General features: G+C 42.5%; 1 protein-coding gene across 6 annotated transcripts in view; it reads right to left on the bottom strand.

Annotated features, from left to right (window-relative positions):
• The window catches only part of LOC137331497 (inactive N-acetylated-alpha-linked acidic dipeptidase-like protein 2), a 715,700-nt gene extending 695,963 nt beyond the window's left edge, over window positions 1-19,737 (bottom strand). For 4 of the 6 annotated variants that reach the window (XM_067995331.1, XM_067995330.1, XM_067995327.1 and 1 more), the window contains exon 1: window positions 19,608-19,737. The gene's annotated coding sequence lies outside the window, so the exon portion shown is untranslated. Of the gene's footprint in view, window positions 1-9,141; window positions 9,234-19,607 lie in introns of all 6 variants that reach the window. The other 2 variants (XM_067995329.1, XM_067995328.1) reach the window with 1 other exon arrangement.
• Window positions 19,738-20,586: the final 849 nt, after the last annotated feature.

A 20,586-nucleotide genomic window follows, 5' to 3' on the forward strand; every position in this document is an offset into this window, starting at 1 on the left:
AGAAAGAAACAGAGTTAACTTTTCAGGTCGAAGACCTTTCGTCTGACCTAGCTTTTGACCAACTGTTGTACTGCTGATTGAAAAACAATGGCGTTCTGTCAAGAGAGTTTACGTTTTATATTGTAAAGAAAGTCAACATTAATATCATGGATCAAAAGGAATAACTATCCAAAAACAAACACAGGGTCCACTAATAAAGATAAGTTTGGCATTTCAGTTGAAACTGCTTGCCAAATAGAAATTGTTGATTTGAATTTTGCAATGTTACTGCACATTGCTAGATTCTGTATGAAACAATATCAACCCACAATTAAATTCCACAAATAAACCACAAAAATTTAACACTAGCTCATTATAATTTGTGCACTGTTTTTCAGTTAGTTAATGTTGCAAGAGTCCAAAAAAGATTTTTGTCAAAATTACCATCTTCAATATCCCAAACTGGCTATTTGTGTATCTGAATTTCTGGCCTGGAAGCCACAAACTCCATTCGGTTACAGCTCACCAAATTACAAAAGATTGGCTGAAAAGTAATTTCTGCTGTACAATGAGAATAATGAACCTTTCAAAAACTTGAGGAAGCAATTAAAAGTACTATCACTTAGATAATAAACCAATGGAAGCTGATAGTTTACTAGAGACTCATAATGATCAGGCAAAACATCCAATGGATGTTCATTCTATAAATTGACTCACTAGTCAGGCCTCAATCATCAGATCCCTTAAGAACCCCAGAAATCCTCCCATGTTGTGCTTGCAAACTAAATTGAGACCAAGTCATATCCTCTTCCCAGAACTCAAAACAATCTGAAATGTGGTCAGTTACTAGCCTATTTCAAAATTAAATTAGTGGCTACTGAATAATTCAATCTCTAATAATTTGGTACAATCTTGCTGCTCCCTACATTCTTTTCCAACAACTAGAAGATGCTGAAACCAACACTACCAGTGCATATAGATAACACAATGATTAGGCCTCACAAGGATGGATCCTTATTCCAATTCTGTTCACAATTTCCTTCCCTAATGCAGCACCACTCTTTGCTGGCATGCTCACAATTATCATTTGCGTACTGCAGATGGGAGACATTATACTGATAATGCTCGTACTGAGAGATGTGTTAGTCAAATCTGACACTGAACGACATCTTATTTTAAGATATCAATAAGGATGAGTGCCTTGAATCTAAATGGATTCATCTAAATTGAAAAGACCACCATGGCACAGTCTCCTCATTACTGGAATACGTTTGAATACTCATCATAATATATATATAAAGATACTCGGAACATTACTGGTACAGTGCCTTTTTATTTGGTATTTTTAATCAAGTTTTTAAGAAGGCCGATTCACTATAGATATGGAAAAAGTTTGGGATTTAATTAGGCTCATTTCATTTTAAGGATAAAGCAACCGTGCAATGTACTGTACGAGCAAGCTGTAAGTTTACTTTGAATGAAATAACCAACTATGCAGCAGTAGGGTCAAAAAATTCTACTATTCCAAAATCTTGGACTTTGTGATTTTAGGTTCAGACTAGCAGAAAATACTGTGTGTAAGCCCAGTAATCAGCTCAAAACTCTTTATTAATTTGTAACCAAGATTTAAAAGCATCAGTCTGAAGAAATACAAAGTAAAAGAAACAAGAACAGAAAAAGTGAGAAGAGAAACATCAAAGCAGCCATGAACTTAGACAATACTTGACAGTAATCGAGAACAAAAATCACAGCGGGAGGGTAAGATACCTGCTTGTGATTACATAATTGCAGCTAGTTCTTAGAAACCAAGATAGGCAATTTTCTGTGCATACTGGTCCTGGACCAATAACGCAAAGTTTAATCCCATCTCTTGAGTATACTGTAACTATTTACATGCATAAGGCTTTATGAACACTGATGCAAGGAAAAGAATTCTAGGTTAAAACAAATCTTGTAGACTTTTAAATTAAGCTGTGTGAATATCAGCGTATGAACATTAACACTTCCTCCACCACCTAAAAGCTATTATTTAAGTTTATAGGAGATTTGGGATTGGTTTTCCTTCTTTTAAATTTTGAATATCAATACTTTTAAATCTAGCCCTTTGTTTAAGTTATGATTTTTTTTTTAAAGTTTACCATGACATTTTCAATATTCCCCTGGTAGAGTAATAGATGCTCTTCTGAAGTTAGTTTCAAGGCACGTTGTTGCGGCAGAGTAGAGGGCTTTACCTTAAGCCTCTAATTTCTGATTTTAGGAGTATTTCTTGTTGACACTGGTTGTTTTAAAAAAAACCTGCGTTAGGGTATTTTATGCTCCAGCATTAACATCTCTCATCTTGAACACAATTCATGCCTTCCTCTCAATATGGAAAGTTATGTATCGCAGTTAATAATAAACAAATTGCAAATAAAAATATTAAGCAGTTTCAAACTCCAACATTTATTCCAAAAGTTGTGGACTATTGACCAGTGTTTTTGTGTTGCTAAAAACAGTTTTAGTCAATGACTATTTACCTCATTATATTTGATGAAAACAGTACTGCTCTAAATGCCATGTACATTCAAATATTTTCCAAACAATTGATTAAAAACTCTAAAGGACACTTCTCTAGAAGCCTGCAGCAATCCATAAGGATTATGACAAAAAGATTCCGTTCAACTACTCTGTCATCTATATTCAGTGTATCTTAAATGCCAAATCTGACTAAAGTAGAATTTAAAGGAAAACATGTAGAACATTTGTTGACTCACTGGATAAGATCAAACCATTCTTCTTTTAACCATATCAAAATGCTTACTGACATATTGGGGCCGGTTTTAAAATGGAATTGCGGGTGCGTTGGGGGCTCTGAAAATCCCCAGTGGGTTTGGAAGCCGGCACCAACCCGCCAACTTCCAGGGTTGCCACAGACACATCTGTGTGTGCGCGCGCTTCACAAATCCAGATGATAGTTAAACCACTTATTGACATCTTTGATCTTGTTTAAGTCGTTAATTTTGTGGAGATTGAGGCAGGGGTGCGATTTTAATTCGACCTCAGCGTGTTTCCCGTGCTGTGGGAAACACTCCATGTTCAAGGAGATGTGTTTCAGGCAGCAGCCAGTTCGACATTTGAATGCCTGTTTGACAGATGGGGATAAAAGGTAAGTTATTGCAGCAGGGCACCCAGGTGTCTCAGACAAACCTTTGGCTGGGAGATCTTTGTGTTTAGACTGAGAATTCTGAGTGTAAACCAAGAATTTTTCTGTTTACACATATTTACCAACTTCTTGGATCCACCTCAAACTGACACCATCAGGATGGGGGGTGGGGGGTGGGCGCCATGGCTGCATTCACCACTACATCCGAGGAACGAGCAACATCACCATACTCGCCAGGCACGGCGTGCACTTTCGCAACTTGGAGCTCCACAACACAGTGCCGCACCACAGGGACCTGCACAAGAGCACAGAGGGGAACAACCGAGGGAGTGCTGTCGCAGGAGGCACTACCCTCGTCAGAAGGTCTACAGACTGAGGCTCAGCTTCCTGGACCTCTCTGAGGAGCAGTGCATACGGAGGTTCAGAGTGAGTTGCCAGGTGGTCGAAGACATCTGCAGCCTCCTTCATGCCGAGCTGCTCCCGGCTGGGCCTGGCGGCATCTCATTACCCACTGTTAAAGTTACCACTGCCCTCAACTTCTTCGCCTCTGGATCATTCCAGGGTGCCACCGGTGACATCGCTGGGGTCTCTCAGTCATCTGCACACAAGTGCATAAGGCAGATCACCGACGGCTTGTTTCGCAGAGCCTCTCAATACGTCAAATTCCCCATGGACGACCTCAGCCAGACAGAGAGGGGAGTGGGATACCACGCTGTGGCTGGCTTCCCATGGGTACAGGGTGCAATCGATTGCACCCATTTAGCAATATTAACACCTCCACACAAGCCAGGACTGTACATCAACAGAAAGGGGTATCACTCCATCAACACTCAGCTTGTTTGTGACCACCACAAAAGATTCCCAGGCAGCTGTCACGATTCATTCATTCTGAGGGCATCCAACATCCCGGGGCTCTTCCACGCACCGGACACCCTTAAGGGCTGACTCCTCGGGGACAAGGGATACCCCCTGCACATGTGGCTCACGATACCTCTGAGGAACCCCATCACCGAGCAACAGAGTCGATACAAAGACATCCACGTCACCACCAGGTCTACAATTGAGCATGCTATAGGGCTGCTCAAGATGCGATTTAGGTGCCTTGATCGTTCTGGGGGAGTACTTGAATACGGACCAGACAGGGTGGGACGCACTATAGTAGTGTGTTGTGTCCTGTACAACATGGCAAAACAGAGAGTGGTGCCGCTTGAGGAGACCCCATCCACATCTGCCATCCACATTGAGGAGAAGGAGGAGGCAGAGGAGGAGGCCGAACCCATAGCCAGAGCAGCGGCTCACCTGGCTGCTCGTGAGGCCAGGGAGTCACTGATATGTGAACGGTTCTCCTAACATCAGAAAGTGAGAAGAGTCCAGTCCTCAGGCCACCTGGAAAGAGCAGCGCCAACACCAGCAACCCCTCCTCTCTGAACAAAACAGTTCAGCAACTACACATGCACCTACTGTAAAGTGACCCAATGGGTGGAATCAATGTCGCCGTTCATGGTGAAGCTCACGAAAGGGCGCTATTGCAAAAGGCAGTCAAGAATGGGCAAGACGTGGCAGTAGTGATGAGAATGATAACATTTAATGTGAATAAAACAAAAAACAAATATAAATGAAAAACATGACAGTCTGTCGGACACCCTTGTGCATACCCTTCGTGATCACAAAACCTTAGCCTTTCTCTTATGACTACTTGTGGTGCATCCCCTGTGGCTGCAGAGGTAGTGGCAAGTTGCTCATGTTCATGCCCTGACTGCTTAGATGCTTTTCGCCTATGCCCTCTAGGTTTTGGAGCCCATGAGGACCCCTCCAAAGACTGCTCCACCCGCACCTGTGCAGGGGCAGACTCGGCCACCTGGAGAGGAGGCAGCATTGTGGGTACTGGTTGAGTGGGGGCAACGGGTGAGACGTGGAAGCGCTGTGAGCGGCAACCCCACTTCCATGTCCCCTTTCGCCATCATCCCTCTCCTGGGCTAGGCCCACATCACTCCTACCACCCTGCTGGACAACAGTTTGGAGGACATGTATGATGCCTTGGAAGGCCACTTCTAAAGTATCTGTCAACCTGTCTAAGGCGGCAGAATTATGTTCACAGAGTCCGAACGGCTTGTCAGGGGCTGAATGGATTCATCTGTGAGCCGTGTTTGAAGCTCAACGGTGGCTAGCCTTCTCTCCATCGCAGACATTCCTGCACTTACCTGCGAGACTGTCTCAGACAGTTGCGCACATTCCTGTGACAGTATCTCAGAGATTCCCTCCCGTACTTGTGCCACCATTCCACTCATGCAGCAGTTGGGCATCACCGTCCTCTGTGCTGTTATGGAGAGTGCGTGTGGCACCTGTTCCAGTACCTTCGCAAATGTGCGGCTGTCCTTCAATCATTCTCCTTTTCAGCACCTGTATCCAGCTGAGTAGAACCTGGAGAGGAGTGCGTCCACCTATGCGGACTCTCCACAGCTGCCCCTGCCACCAGTGTCAGCTCATGCAAACTTGTGTGTGGTGATTCACCAGGTACCGACCCAACCAACTGATGACTAGGACCCACCGAGGTGTGAGTATCTGCGCTGGTGGATGGCTCGCTAAGATGTGACAGTGCACCCTCAGAGGCCAGGAGCTCCTCTGAGGAATCGCCCTCTGCCAGCACTGCGGTCATTGAATGGCCTATACGAGAACAGAAGGCAATATTAAGCATCCTCACAGAAGTGTCATGTTGCAATGAGCATACTGAGATGTTCAACATGCCAAGCATTGTTAACATCAGTTCATGTTGTGTGTGATGAATGTTAAAGTTGTGTCACCAGACATTTGTGGGGTGCCAGTCTCAACGTCCCCTACAGACAGGCACTCGAGGGTGCGGCTGATCTGCAGGGCCTCCTCCTCCGAGTCAGTGAGGACCACTATTTGTTGTGGCCCCCTTCCAGTCCTCGCCCTCTCGCGTGCATTTTGCGCTCTCTTCTCCTAGAAGGGGAGAAAGTACAGGCGTGTGAGTGAGTGATGGTGAACTGGTCAGCCGATGAATGCATTGCTTTGGGTGAGGCTGATTGTGAAAGACAGTGCAACAGAGCGTGAGTACGAGACAGTGCCATCACATCGGATGAGGATTGGGGTGAGTGGTAGTGGTGGGGTGACTAATGGGGAGGTGAGGAAGTGTAGGTAAGTTGTGGATGAGCCTTAAGTGGGTGTGAGGAGTGATGTGATGGAGTAGTCTTGGCAGTGCAGAATGAGTTTGGTGGCGGGGCCGGGGGGGGGGGGGGGGGGGGGGGGGGCAGCAGAATCAGTGAGTGTACTCACTTTTGCTGACCTAGTTAGGTCATTGAAGCGCTTCCTGCACTGGACCTAGGAGCGGGAGATGTTGCTGCTGCTGGTGACCTCCTCTGCCACCTCGAGCCAGGCCTTCTTGGTGGCAGAGGCAGGGTACTTCCTTCTGTCCTCGGGGTAAAACACTTCCCTCTTCTTCCTCACCCCGTACAGTAGCTGCTGCAGTGAGGCATCATTAAACCTGGAAGCACCCTAGCCCCTGTGCTGCTCCATTATGTTTTTGGTGTTTGCTGCAGCAAAAGCCTTTGGAGCAATGGCCCTTTAAATAGAGCCGCTCTAGCTGACAGCCTGACGCGGGCGCGCAGTCCGCCCACTGCTCAGCTTTCGGACGGCAAACCCAGAAGCCACGTTAAGGGCGACCAATTAACTTGCGATTGCATGAGAAACGGTAAGATTTTAGTAGGTCGGGTTGCTCATTGACCCCCCCCCCCCCACCACCACTGCCATCCCACCACCCTTTCAAAATCGAGCCCATTGTATCTTTAAAACAAAAAGATAAACTGAAACGTAAGTTCTGTCATCAAATAGGCAAAACTACATTTGTATGATGATTGAAGAAAGTATAACTAAAGTCCATTGAAAAAAAAATCACCAGGACAGACACAAACAAGGGAGACCATGAGGCCCATCTGAGCTACACCATCTGAAAGGCCAACATCTCCTCTTAAATGAGTCTAAGGTTTTCAACTCCACTACTCCATCGAGGAAGACCATTCCAGGTGTTGATCGCTCTGACTGAAGTCCTTCCGTACCTCTGACCTAAAATTTCCCATCACTAGTTTCACTCTATGTTCTGTATTTCCAGTATCCTCGCATACATTGAACCAGTACTACAAATTAGAATTATCTATGTCATTTAACCTCTTGTATTCTACTATAAGGTGTCCTTTCAAGGCTGAAGAGAACTAGTTTCTCCAGTGTTGCCTCCTAAATTGATGCTGGGGATCAGCCTCATGAAGCTTCTCTCCATCGCCTCCATGGCTTGAATACTTCCCAAGAGCCTTGGTAGCCAAAAACGAACACAATGCTGAAGGTATGGTCTGAACAAGGCAATAGCATGACATATTGCGACTTATAGTCAACAGACCTAACAATATAATCAAACATTCCATTCACTTTGTTTATTGCTGGCTCACAATGATTTGACTTAAGTACAGAATCTACCATCACCCTCAGATCCTTTCTGCTTCACCTTCAGCTATTTCTACCCCCTCCATAGTACACTTATAACATCCATTTTAAATCCAACAAAAAAATTACATTTCCAAATGTTCCAGGTATCAAGGCAGTTGCTCTCAGTCACGTAACAATCTATTGGTCAAGAACAATAATTTCTCAACAACAAACTCTGCTCAATATTGAAGTGTGTTTATGATGAACAAATGTAATCTACAATGCAACACCACTAAATATCAAGCTTCTGGCAGTACATTCTGGGTGTATTTGGCCTGCAAGTGCCCCATTATGTGCAGCACATCATAATTTCATAGACATTTTGGCTTCTAAGAGAGACAGGATTTTTACAAAATAATTAACCTTCACAAAGCAGACGACAGAGAATTTCATCCCAGTCAGAATGTAATTCAGGAAATAGGGACCCACCTTTCAAATAGATTTTTTTAAAAACTGTAGATTACAAATATAACAGAACACATTTTCTTAAAAAAATACACTCCAAACATTTTTATTTGACTTTATAACAAAAAAAAATTGAGATCTATTGCAAATCAATCATACATGTAATAATACTGCACATTGTTTTCTGATTTGAGATGTAGGGAGGAATGAAGACACCGTTCCAAAGGTTCAACACACAACTGCACATAAGGTGAGTTTCTCAGTGAGTTCTCAATGACAGTGAGATGCAAACTGCAGGATTCACACTGGACAATTCCAGGTTATACTAGATGTTTTCCAGCTTAACTAAGTTCTAACAAATGTAAACAACAACCAGGGATCCTGGGCTTTATTAACAGAGGCTTTGAGTACAAAAGCAAGGAAGTTATGCTAAACCTTTATAAATCACTGGTTAGGCCGCAGCTGGAGTATTGTGTTCAATTCTGGGCACCACACTTTAGGAAGGATGTCAAGGCCTTAGAGAGGGTGCAGAGGAGATTTACTAAAATGGTACCAGGCATGAGGGATTTTAGTTATGTGGAGAGACTGGAGAAGCTGGGGTTGTTCTCCTTAGAACAGAGAAGGTTAAGGGGAGATTTGATGGAGGTGTTCAAAATCATGAATGGTTTTGACAGTAAATAAGGAGAAACTGCTTCCAGTGGCAGTAGGATCGGTAAACAGAGGACACAGATTTAAGGCGATCGGCAAAAGAGCCAGAGGCGACATGAGGAAACATTTTTTTATGCAGCGGGTTGTAATGATCTGGAACGCACTACCTCAAAAGGATGGTGGAAACAGATTCAATAGTAACTTTTAAAAGGGAATTGGATAAATACTTGAAGGGAAAAAAATTACAGGACTATGGAGAAAGAGCAGGGGAATGCGACTAATTGGATAGGTCTTTCAAAGAGCCGGCCATAGGCACGATGGGCCGAGAGGTAAGCTACTGCACTGAGACAATGTTATTACGGTGAAGAATCATGTTGTGGATTCAAGACACCATGGTCAATGGCTTCAACTATTTCTGGTTAGCTGAACTACAACTGCTATTTGTTTAGTAAGTGAATTGGTCAAAGACTTACCATAAATTGTGCTTGGCAAACTCTTCCCTTATTTAAGGTTTCTGTTTTCCTAGGAACCCTTCATTCCCTACAAGCACAACTCACTCTCTTACCTTTAAAAGACATAAAAAATACATCATGATATTGTTTTATACACTAGATTTCACAATGCCACTTTGTGGACAGTTTGGAATTGATTTAATACTTTCATCCAAGTACAAATAGTGCCTAAAAAAGATTTCAGTATATTGTACCTTGCATTTCAAATGCACTTATAAATCTCATTCAGTATCTTAAAGCAGGTCTGCTTATTTTTTTTTTAAAAGTTTTAATATCTATTTATCCATTTTGCAAATACTGCGACAAGTCAAAAAAGATGCACTGACCTCTTTTCACATTTTTCTCATGCTGAATTAGGGGAGTGAACCTGTACAACACAATGGCTTGGTTTTGCCTTCGTCTTACATTTCTCTGTATTATATAAATCTGCCTGGAACTGAGGAAATGCCAAAACACCACTTGGTAACAAGATTGAAAAACTACCTTAAGATACGGCAAAAAATGGTCTGAATAAATTTTGCATGTAACAAAAACATTAGCCTATTTTCCCAGTTATGGGAATGTATGCCAATATTGCAAATTATTCAAGTGACCACCCAGGCAGTGGGCCAACTCATGAAAATTTAGAATAGACCAAGCCAGCAGAAAACTCTCCAAATGGTATAGGAAGATGCTTTAGACCACAAAACTGGTTTAAACCACCTTGAAAGTTGGGCCCAATTAGTATGAAGTCATCCGCTTCGTTTTATCCAAATTATGATGCCTATCAGCTCTTTAAATTATTGCTAATAACAAATTTGCAGGACAAATCCACTGACTGCTCAACAATTAAACATGGACGACGTTTCTATCCGCCAGTTCAGTGCTCGGTTCTCAACTGATTAATTCAATTGATCCAGCACTTTCGAAACTCATTAACATTTCCCTACATTTAAATTGAATTTACAAAACCTATTCTCGTTCCCGTTATTAGTCACCTTATTCAAGAGATGAAATTATCTCTGAAGCATGCATTTGACACAATATTGTGACTTGCAAAACTCAAGATTCTACAAGTTTCTCTCTATAATCTCTATAGAGGGCATTTTAGGTCGTCTTCAAATAGGCTCTAATTCACTGCAAAATTCTACATCAAATTCAAAAAAAAGCAAGGTAAATATTAAATATTTTTGAAAAATTAAGAGGTGCAACATTTCTTGTGTGTGGTATTCTTGACTAACTAGATCACAAATGGATGTCATATAAATAACATGATGCTAATGAAGACATTTTTATTAATTATTAGTGTTCTATGGACTCACATCAAGTCAGAGTTCACACTGCTTAAAAGCAACACGAACAGTATACAACATAACTAACTGCGTTACATATATTTTCAAATTTCCCATGGCATTACTTATGATGAGTTGGAGGTTTCATAAGAAAAGGGGTGTTTTGCCAAGAATACCAGACATATCAGCATTGGGGGCAGGCCTGGAAACTGAAGGCACTGGGAAGAAGGCATGGGATATGACAGTACGCGGATGAAGTCTCAGGGTGTTTAACTATTTTGAAGGGTGCTCCAAGGGACTAGCAGCACTAGGAGAGAATACCATGGTTATGGGAACATGAAAAAGCATTGGTGCCTAAATATACAGATTCCACTTTACATCTGGAACAGTAAATAAACACATTGGCTGCTTTAATATAAATGTATATTTAATTAGCAAAATTGACTCAGCAATTTTGTATCTTTTAGAAAGTGGGGTAGAAGGAGGCATAGCTTAGAACCAACACCCTTGGTAAATGGTCAGTCTTCCTCCAGTCAATCATAACACTTTGATAAATTACCTGAGAAAACATTATGTACTCAGATTAACAGAACAAATTGAATACTTTTAGGACTAAGCATAATATACAAAAAAAACTTATCCAACTTCTGCAATTTTGCAAATAATTAGATTTTCACTCACCCACAGCAACTGTAAATATGTAATTTGTTTTCAAATTATAAATGTGATATGGTTAGATCTACCCCATGCCTAGTAGATAGATTTCTACCACACCATAAGGAAGATGGTGCTACCAGACCATAAAGAAAATGATACTAGCTAATTTAAAAGGGTTCAAGGTAGAAAAAGCAGCAGGAGCAGACAATTCTGGAAAACCAATCAGATACTATTAGAGGCTGAAGAGAAGCATTTTAACAGTTGGGCTGACAAAATTCCATGAATCATACTAAGTAACAGTGTAAATTGCACATGCTTAGATTGCAGGATCTGCCTTCAGCTAAGAAAGTCACATCTCTGGGACAAAAATATCAAAAAAAAATCCTGGACTTGGGCTTGAGAGGCTAATGTCAAGTAAAACCATTAATTAAGAGTACTGAAAGACAACAGACAGTTTATGAGCTCCATTTATTAGCTTATTGTGAAATATGTACATTTTTACTTATTTCTGTTACATAGAATGTTCATTTGCCAAGAAAAACACCGCTGCATTTTAAGTGATTCATTTGGTTCACCTTTCTTCTCCTGGCTGATCATTCAGGATTGGTTGTTTTCATGAATCCTTAGCAGCTTCTCATTGGGAATTTTTAGCCACTTTCTTCACTTCATAATTTCTACCTCTACAGTTCAGATTTACTACTGTTTTACTTTGTGCCAAAGCACGACAGCCAAAGTGTGATGTTACAGGAAGTACATACAAATGCAAAGTTTTTAATATATTAACATATGCAAATCTCTCATGGTGCGACTGATGGTAAGTCAGAGGGTGTGTTGTTTTATAAGGTCAGGAACAACATACCAAGTAAATTGTAGTGATGAATACTGGGTAAGCTAAACTAAGATGTTGTAGAAATTGTGGCTCAAGTATTTTGCATTCCTGATGAGCTCTTGTTTCTTTATACATTTTCTTGAAGTAAGACGTGGTAAGACTTGGAGTCTGACCAAGAAGTGTGATAGAGGAAATTACTGATTTGTAATATAGTAGCAGATCTCCCCTGGCATTGCTCAGAATTGAATCAGAGGATACACTGTTTTGCACCAAATAATGTACAAGATATTATCAGAGCCACTGATTTAATGAAAATACAATTTGACTAATTCAGAGTATTTTCTAGTCACAAATATTTCAAGCTCGAATTCCATAATTGTGCACATATTTGTACATCAGTGGCCTGGATTACTATTAAAATGTTAATAATGCAGTTGCAAAAGCTGTGTTGCAGGCTGCTTCTAGTACTGGCTCAAAAGTGACAAAAGCCATGTTCCAGTCCATTGCTGGGACCATCTTAAAGTACCTTAAATACCCTTTCAGCACTTCTATTTTTTTAAATTGTCGAAAGCACGCTATGAGCCACTGGTCAGGGTTTGGTCCTGGTGGGGATGGAGTAGGGGTGAATAGGCCGAATTTCAAAATCTGACAACAGCACCACACAGTTGGCTCTGCAACGTACAAAAAAAAATCTATATTCCATTTCGCCTAGCAAAGGTAAATTCATATGCATCTGGGTCTCAGGTTCTGTCAAAGGGGAGATTTATATGCTTATGTTGTTTGAATGCAGAGGCTTTGGGTTGTGCTTGTTTTATGGAATCTTTATGGTTTTCTAGTCACAAATATTTCAACTGGCAACAAACATCCTTAACGGACAATCGACTGTTTACTGTTAATTTTTTTAATGCTCAAGCTATCACATTCAATTGCCAAACATGTATGTAAATAACAAAGAATGGCAGCCAAGCAAAGGAAGCAAATCTATTAATGTTTTCCATTCTAACATGTCTACATAAGTAGCTTAGTCATCTGGCACAGATCAAGGAATCAGGCCCAGTCTGTGGTAACGATTCTTTGATTAGCAGATGACTCTTGGGTGAAGACATGGGTCACTCAGGCCTGCAAGGAGGCCAAAATCAAAACGTTGATTTGTACTCCTTTTAACTGATAACTCTTGTGTCCAGGGTTCCAACTACAGGTTTATTTGGTTGGAGTTAAGAAACAATAGAGACGCCATTACACTGGATGTATTCTATAGTCCACCAACTAGTGGGAAGGATTTGGAGGAGCAAATTTGCAGGAAAATTACAGAAAGGTGTAAGAACTATAGAGTAGCGATAATGGGGACTTCAACTATCCTAATATAGACTGGGATAGTAATAGCATAAAAGGACAAAGAGCGGGAGGAATTTCTGAATTGTGCTCAGTATGTTTCCAGCCCAATGAGGAAGCAAGCATTGTTGGATCTAGTTCTGGTGAATGAAGTGGGTCAAGTGGAGCAAGTTTCAGTGGGGTAACACTTAGGGAACAATGATCATAGTATCATAAGGTTTAGATTAGTTATGGAAAAGGACAAGGGGTAATCTAGAGTAAAAATACTTAATCAGAGGAGGGCCAATTTCAGTGGGTTGAGAACGGATCTGGCCCGGGTAAATTGGAATCAAAGATTGGCAGGCAAAACTGTAATCGAACAATGGGCTGCCTTTAAAGAGGAGATGGTTCGGGTACAGTCTAGGTACATTCCCACAAGGGGGAAAAGGTAGGGCAACTAAAACCAGAGTTCCCTGGATGACGAAAGAGGTAGAGAGTAAGATGAAGCAGGAAAAGAGGGTGTATGAAAGATGTTGAAATGCAAGGGAGAATGAGGCTGAATATAGAAAGTAGAGGAGAAGTGAAAAAGAGGGGTAAAGAGAGAGTATGAGAATAGACTGGCAGCTAACATAAAAGGGAATCCAAAAGTCTTCTATAGGCATATAAATAGTAAACAGGTAGTAACAGAAGAGGTGGGGCAGATTGGGGACCAAAAAGGAGATCTACTCATGGAGGCAGAGGGCATGGTGGAGGTACTAAATGAGTACTTTGCATCTGTCTTCACTAAGGAAGAAGATGCTGCCAAAGTCACAGTAAAATAGGAAGTTGTTGAGATACTGGATAGGCTAAAAATTGAAAAAGGAGGTACTAGAAAGGCTGGCTGTACTTAAAGTAGACAAGGCACCCGGTCCGGATGCGATGCATTCTAGGATGCCGAGGGAAGTAAGGTTGGTAATTGCAAAGGTGCTGGCCATAATCTTCCAATCCTCCTTAGGTATGAGGGTGGTGCCAGAGGACTAGAGAATTGCAAATGTTACACCCTTGTTAAAATAAGGGTGTAAGGATAAACCCAGCAACTACAGGGCAGTCAGTTTAACCTCGGTGGTGGGGAAGCTTTTAGCAACGATAATCCGGGACAAAATTAATAGTCATTTGGACAAGTGTGGATTAATAAAGGAATGCCAACATGGATTTGTTAAAGTCAAATCGTGTTTAACTGACTTGATTGAGTTTTTTTGATGAGGTAACAGAGAGGGTTGATGAGGGCAATGCTGTTGATGTTGTGTATATGGACTTTCAAAAGGCGTTTGATAAAGTGCCACATAATAGGCTTGTCAGCAAAGTTGAAGCCCATGGAATAAAAGGGGCAGAGGTAGCATGGATACAAAGTTGGCTGCAACAACAACTTGCATTTATTTAGCGCCTTTAATGTAGTAAAACGTCCCCAAAGCACTTCACAGGAACGTTATCAAACAAAATTTGACACCGAGCCACATAAGGAGGTATAAGGCCAATTACCAAAAGCAAAGAGGTAGGATTTAAGGATTGTCTTAAAAAGTAGAGAGGGGTCGAGGGGTTTAGGGAGGGAATTCCAGTGCTTAGGGCCTAGGCAGCTGAAGGCACGGCCGCCAATGGTGGAGCGATTAAAATCGAGGATGCGCAAGAGGCAAGAATTGGAGGAGCACAGAGATCTCGGAGGGTTGTTGTATTGGAGGAGGTTACAGAGATAGGGAGAGGTGAGGCCATGGAGGGATTTGAAAACAAGGCGTTCTCGGACTGGGAGCCAACGTAGGTCAGCAAGCACAGGGGTGATGGGAGAATGGGAGAATGGGACTCGGTGCGAGTTAGGATATGGACAGCAGAGTTTTGGATGAGCTCAAGTTTATGGAGGGTGGAAGATGAGAGGCCTGCCAGGAGACCATTGGAATGGTCCAGTCTGGAGATAACAAAGGCATGGATAAGGGTTTCAGCAGTAGATAAGTTGAGGCAGGGGCGGAGACGGGCGATGTTACGGAGGTGGAAGTAGGCAGTCTTGGTGAGAAGCTCATCCCAGGGTCAAATAGGATGCCAAGGTTGCAAGCAGTCTGGTTCAGCCTAGACAGTAGCCAGGGAGAGAGATGGAGTTGGTGACTAAGGAATGGAGTTTGTAGCGGGGACCAAAGACGATGGCTTTGGTCTTCCCGATATTTAGTTGGAGGAAATTTTTGCTCATCCGGTGACAGGAAACAGAGAGCAGTGGTGAACAGTTGATTTTCGGACTGGAGGAAGGCATGCAGTGTTGTTCCCCAGGACTGCTGCTTTTTTTGATATATGTTAATGAATTGGACTTGGCTGTACAGGGAACAATTTCAAAATTTGCAGATGTCACAAAACTTGGAAGTGTAGTAAACAGTGAGGATAGTAATAGACTTCAAGAGGACATAGACAGGCTGGTGGAATGGGCAGAGACATGGCAGATGAAATTTAACACAGAGAAGTGCGAAATAATACATTCTGGCAGGAAGAATGAGGAGGCAATATAAACTAAATGGTACAATTCTAATGGGGGTGCAGAAACAGAGAGACCTGGGAGTATATGTGCACAAATCTTTGAAGGAGGCAGGACAAGTTGAGAAACTGGTTAAAAAAAGCATATGAGATCCTGGGCTTTATAAATAGAGATATAGAGTACAAAAGCAAGGAAGTTATGTTGAACCTTTATAAAACCCTGGTTCGGCCACAGCTGGAATCTTGTGTCCAATTCTGGGCAACGCACATTAGGAAGGATATGAAGGCTTGAGAGAGGGTGCAGAAAAGATTTACTAGGATGGTTCCAAGGATGAGGGACTTCAGTTATGTGGATAAACTGGAGAAGCTGGGGTTGTTCTCCTTCGAGCAGAGAAGGATAAGAGGTTTGATAGAGGTGTTCATAGTCATGAAGGGTTTAGATAGCGTAAATAAAGAGAAACTATTCCCACTAGCGGAAGGGTTGTGAACCAGAAGACACAGATTTAAGGTCACTGGCAAAAGAACCAAAGGCGACATGAGGAAAAACTTTTTTATGCAGCAAGTAGTTATGATCAGGAATGTGCTGCCTGAAAGGGTGACAGTAGCAGATTCAATCGTGGCTTTTAAAAAGGAATTGGATAAATACTTAAAAGGGAAAAAATTTGCAGGGCTACAGGGAAAGAGCGGGGGAATTGGACCAACTGGATTGCTCTTACAAAGAGCCGGCACGGGCTCGATGGGTCGAATGGTTACAGCACAGAAGGAAGCCATTCTATGATTTTGGGCAACTGCGTTTAGCTCATCATAGTCTGAAGCCAGGAGAGAAAATTGGCTAGTTTGACTCAGGGGCAGTGGTTCACTTTGTAAAAATGCAATATAACACATTTGCAGTAATTGCAACAGTAACCTCAGACACTGACTGGAGTTTAGTCAACTAATCAGGCCCGGAGCACAGCTAATCACCATCCGTTGAGATGCTGGAGACTCAACAGTGCGAAAGGCCACATCAATGACAACTTCCACAAGAACAACATGTTAATTGTAAGAACCAAGAGGGAGAATTTTTTTAAAATCATGTAAATAACTGAAATGGGAGGAGGGGAAGAATAAATAAAGTCCCTGAATCTTAAATATAGTGCAATTCAACATGGGAGGTACAGGAAAACATTACAATGTAAATAACTGGGAATAAGAGGATTTAGCAGACGAACATTTATTTGCATCTTACGCAAGTTTTGTAGAGGCACCGACTCAATCCCTCTCGCTGGCTACAATCTGAGGCTGAAACAGACCGTTCGCAATCTTAGCATCCTATCTGACCCTGCGATAAGCTTCCAACTACATATCTACTCCATCACCAAGACCGCCTACTTCCACCTCCGTAACATAGCCCGTCTCCGCCCCTGCCTCAGCTCATCCGTTGCTAAAACCCTCATCCATGCCTTTGTTCCTCTAGATTTGACTATTCCGATGCTCTCCTGGCAGGCCTCCCATCGTCCATCCTCCATACACTCGAGCTCATCCAAAACTCTGCTGCTTGTATCCTAACTCACACCAAGTCCCGTTCTCCCAGCGCCTCTGTGCTCGCTGACCTACACTGGCTCCCGGAACACCTCGATTTTAAAATTCTCATCCTTGTTTTCAAATCCTCCATGGCCTCGCCCCTCCCTATCTCTGTAACCTCCTCCAGCCCTACAACCCAAGATCTCTGCCCTACAACCAGCCCTACAACCCAATTCTTGCCTCTGCACATCCCCAATTTTAAATCGCTCCACCATTGACGGCCATGCCTTCAGCTGCCTAGGCCCGAAGCTCTGGAATTCCCTCTCAACCTCTACTTCTCTCTCCTCCTTTAAGACACTCCTTAAAAACCTACCTCTTTGACCAAGCTTTTGGTCACCTGTCCTAATATCTCATGTGCCTTGATGTCAAATTTTGATTGATAAAGCGTCCATGAAGCGCTTTGGGATGTTTTACTACGTTAAAGACGCTATATAAATGCAAGTTGTTGTTTTGAGGGCTGCATCTTTCACTATCAGAAAGGCATGAAATATTAAGTCATTCATATGATTTATTATTCCAGTAAATTTGCTGTGATACAGCAATGGGTTGTTGTCGCACTTAGGTGTGGCAGAACCAGGGTGTGAACTACCCATCAGCAACCAGAAATCTGCTAAGTTTCCAGTTCTGATGAAAGATCGTCGACCTGAAACGTTAACTCTGTTTCTCGCTCCACAGATGCTGCCTGCCTTAGGAACAGGAGTAGGCCTCGAGCCTGTTTCGCCATTCAATGAGATCATGGCTGATCTGTGACCTAACTCCATAAACCCACCTTAACCAAAGGTATTAAGAGATTTGGGGCTAACAAAGATCTATCAATCTCAGATTTAAAATTAACAATTGAGCCAGCATCAACTGCCCTTTGCGAAAGAGAGTTCCAAACTTCTACCAACCTTTGAGTGTATAAGTGTTTCCTAACTTCACGCCTGATAGCCTAAAAATTAGAGCCAGGACTATGTCCTCTAGTCCTAGACTCCCCAACCAGCTGAGTATTTCCAGCAATTTCTGTTTTTATTTCAGATATCTGCTGGGTCAGGTCTAATTGAAGTATGAAAAATTAAGCATTTCAAACTTGCTTTGCTCCCCTCCAAAACAAAACTTTCAGGCCATAGAGGGCATTAAAAACTGAGAATATCACCGCAAAGCAGGGACAGTATTCAAATTCACCTGCAAAATCAGAAAGTCACAATTAAATTGGACAGCTAAGAAGTGCAGTGTTAGCAAAACCGGTTTCTCCAGTTTACCCTTCAACTAATTTTGGCAATTATTTTGACAGTATGTGGACGTATGTTTAGTGCACATGCATTCAAAATTTCTCTTCAGCTTTTCTTTGGTCTTGCCACATATGTGCAAGCATGGTAGAGGCTGAACATCAGTGCAAGAGTGCCTCAAGTTACTGCATGGCAGTGACTGGTACTATAATGTGGTGACTTGCTGGCATCAAAGAATCAGAAAGGTGTGTAAGATTTAACAGTACCTGTTATCGGAAGAGGATATTAAGTTAGTGTACAATGACTCTATGCTTACTGTAGCCGGCGAAATATCTTTCTTGCTCAATTGGAACCAGCCTCGCTCATTTTGGTTTAAAAAGGTGTGACTTATTTAGATTATCTCACTCTTAAAAACAAACACAACTCACTCTCTTCAAGTGGGTTAGTGATCAGCTTTACTCTTTTTAAAAAAATCATAAATCTCCTAGTAATAGATCGATCCCTGATCCCGACACTGAGACAATTTACTCAACAATAAACTGAATGAATTTAGGACAACCGGGACGGGACGGGACGAGACGGGCTACTCCGTTCCGCCGCCGCGGCCTAACGTAAACAGAGGCGGCAGCGGCCTCGCTTATTCCACCGTCCGCCCTTACAACGCCTGGGCGCCGTTGGCGGGGAGCCGCTCCCGGTAACCTTAAAAGCCGGGGTGGGGTAGAAAGGGAGTGTGGCCCCGGCCCCGGCCCCGGCCCCGGCCCCGGCCCCGCACACCGCAGCAGAGTCACCGACAGCAAAAAAAAAAATAAGAGAAGCGGAGCCGGAGAGCGGCAGCGTCCTCCTCGGCCGGGAGTCGGGTTTAACCCCCGGGGGGCTGCGGGCAGAGACCCCCCCTCCTCAGCACAAAGGCTGAGCCCCCGCACGGTGCCGGGGAATCAGCACTGGGAGCAAAAACGCCCTCACACACCCTCAGGAAACTGCAGCCCAACACCTCACATCCAACAACTACTAATCCGCACTTTAGCAACAAAACTCAGCAGCCAACTAACTCCAGGGTCCAACTCTGGATCAGTCAGTTTGTTTACAGAAGTAATTACCAACCTTCTACAAGGAAGTTGTGTGTTGGTGCCATTTCTTTTCTTTTTTTCCGTGTTTCTCTCAGTTACAGTCCGACACACCCCTCCAATTTACTTGATTCCCTATAGCAGGTTCCCAAACTCGCTCCCCTCCCACTTCACTTATTAGAAACAGCATTAAAAAAGGAGGAATGGCACTGCACACATAGGACAAACTTCGAGGAAACTAGCCTTTAAAAAGCCCACTGGCTGCAGGGACTACACAATCTCCAGTTTCAACAACGAATTGAGATTTTGAAGGCTTCAATCTACTATTAAAAATCACTTAAAATACACTGATAATATATTCTTGAAGATATACAGTAGTTGGGCAGAATATCTACAAAAATTTCAATGAGCCCCTCTTGTGCAACACTCGGCATACAAAAGAAACTACAAATGCTGGAAATCTGAAATAAAAGTGGTTATTTCTGGCATTTCTAGTCTTTTCTCTTTACAAATGCTGATGGAGCAGCTATGTATTTGGGATTTTGCTTTTATATTACAAAATAGTTTTGTTTTTATTCTGGATTGTTCATTTTCTGTTTCCTAGTTGGCCATCACACCAATCACATTTTCATTTTTTCTTTTCTGATTCACTAATCACAATCATGTTGTATAAAAACAGATACACTTGTGGCAGTTTGCTGCCAGAATAACCTCAGACAAACATGTAGAGCTGAGTGGGAAGGCCACTGGAAGAATTAAGCCCACTTCACCCATAAGACATTAAAGGTCGCATGATGTCCAGAGACTGTTCATGTAATGATATTGCAAATTGTATCATCAGGTGGAAGTAATAGTATGCTTGGCAGTTTGGGAGTAAATATCAAATTCTGTAGATGAAGACATATTTGCTGAACATATGGCAAGGGTGGAGGGAGGACTGTTCTTACAAGGAGTTGCTTGGGTAATAATTTGAAGGAATCCTCAATCAGAGCATAGCAAATATAGGTCGCCAATAG

The sequence above is a fragment of the Heptranchias perlo genome, chromosome 13, assembly GCF_035084215.1.
Source record: "Heptranchias perlo isolate sHepPer1 chromosome 13, sHepPer1.hap1, whole genome shotgun sequence".
Taxonomy (NCBI): domain Eukaryota; kingdom Metazoa; phylum Chordata; class Chondrichthyes; order Hexanchiformes; family Hexanchidae; genus Heptranchias; species Heptranchias perlo.